Source organism: Theobroma cacao, chromosome 6 (genome assembly GCF_053813885.1).
Source record: "Theobroma cacao isolate CCN51 chromosome 6, ASM5381388v1, whole genome shotgun sequence".
Lineage (NCBI taxonomy): Eukaryota > Viridiplantae > Streptophyta > Magnoliopsida > Malvales > Malvaceae > Theobroma > Theobroma cacao.
This window is the reverse complement of record NC_142644.1, coordinates 8031405-8033213: the sequence shown is the minus strand read 5'-3', so window position 1 is coordinate 8033213 and position 1809 is coordinate 8031405. Positions and strand designations below refer to the sequence as shown.

Here is a 1809-nt window from a genome sequence, read left to right as displayed (position 1 = left end):
GCTCACATTTCAAATTTTTTGGAGATTTGCAACACTTTCATACTCAATGGAGTTATTGATGATGCTATTAGACTATGAATTTTTCCTTTCTCATTGATGGACAAGTGAAGGTTTGCTTGAATTCTCTTCCTACTAGTTCCATTACGACTAGGGATAATCTTGCTCAGAAGTTTGTAGCCAAGTTCTTTCCTCTAGCCAAGACAGCGAAGATGAGGAATGATATTACTTCATTCATGCAACTTGACTCTGAATCATTGTATGAAGCTTAGGAGAGATTCAAGGATTTGCTTCGACATTGCCGTTATCATGGTCTATCAAAGTGGCTTCAGGTATAAACATTTTATAATGGTTTGAATGATCATATTCAAACTACTATTGATGCAGCCATTGGAAGAGCTCTTATGGCTAAGTCTATTAATGAAGCTTATGATCTGTTGGAAGAAATGACATCATATAATTATCAGTGGCTATTTAAGATAGCAATGTCTAGAAGAGTAGCTGGTGTTCATGAGTTGGATGCTATCAATGCATTAACTGCACAAGTAACGGCATTGACTAAGAAGTGTGATTCAATAGGGGTTCATACTATTTAAAGCCCATTTTTTACTTGTGACTACTATGGAAAGGGGCATGCTAACGATCATTGTCTGGCTAGTTCTAAATCAATTCAGTTTATTGGGAATTTCAACAAGTAGTAGAACAACCCATATTCCAACATCTATAACCCTTGGTGAAGGATTCATATGAATTTTTCTTGGAGCAATAATCCGGGATCTGCATTAGCTTCAAATCCAAATTTTCTTCATAGATTCCCACCTCAAGTTAGAGCTCTTATACTTGAGAAAAAGCCATCTATGGAAGAGTTACGTATGCAATTCCTGGCAAAAAATGATGCCATCATTCAAAGTCAAACAACCATCATTCAAAGTCAAGCGGCTTCAATTCGAAATCTTGAGACATAAATGGATCAGCTTGCCAACGCCATCAATAATAGGCCTTAGAGGATCTTACCTAGTGATTCTAAAGCCAATCCTAGGAGAGAAGGTAAGGATCATTGCAATGCAATCACCTTTAGGAGCAAAAAAGAGGTAGGAAGCAGTAGCAAGCAATCTAAAGCTCAACATAAGCCTGTTGAGAATGAGACAGAGGTTGAGAATACACACAAGCTAGTTCAAGTGAAGGATACAAAGGCAAACCCACCACCACCACCATATTTTCCTTAGCACTTTCGGAAACAAAAGCTTGATCATCAATTCTAGAAGTTCTTGGAAGTATTTAAGAAGCTTCACATCAACATTCCTTTTGCAAAAGCCTTGGAAAGCATACCAAGCTATGTGAAGTTTTTGAAAGACATCCTACATAAAAAGAGGAATTGGAAGATTATAAGACAGTTTCACTTACTGAAAAGTGCAATGCTATAATCTAGAATAAGCTTCCACCAAAGCTTAAGGATCTAAGGAGATTTTCTATTCCTTGCGCTTAAAATTTCTAAAGCTTTGTATAATTTGGGTGCTAGTGTTTCAATAATGCCTTTGTCTATTTTCAAGAAACGTGAATTTGAAGAGATTCAGGCTACTGCAATTACCTTGCAATTAGCAAACACAGCAATCAAGTATCCAGTTAGGATTATAGAGGATGCCTTCATTAAAGTTCAGAAGTTGTACATTCTAGTGGACTTTATAATGCTTGAGATGGAAGAGGATATTGAAATTCCTCTTATTCTAGGAAGACCACTGTAAAATCCGACCCTATAAACACATGTCATGACATACATGCACTGAGTATCATGTTATTACGCTAGGAAAGCCC

General features: G+C 36.9%; 1 non-coding gene across 1 annotated transcript; it reads right to left on the bottom strand.

The window, feature by feature from the left end:
- Positions 1-206: 206 nt before the first annotated feature.
- LOC148762047 (small nucleolar RNA R71) lies at positions 207-313 on the bottom strand. Its single transcript, XR_016027292.1, has one exon. It is a non-coding gene; the product is annotated as a small nucleolar RNA R71 (small nucleolar RNA).
- Between the last annotated feature and the right edge of the window lie 1496 nt (positions 314-1809).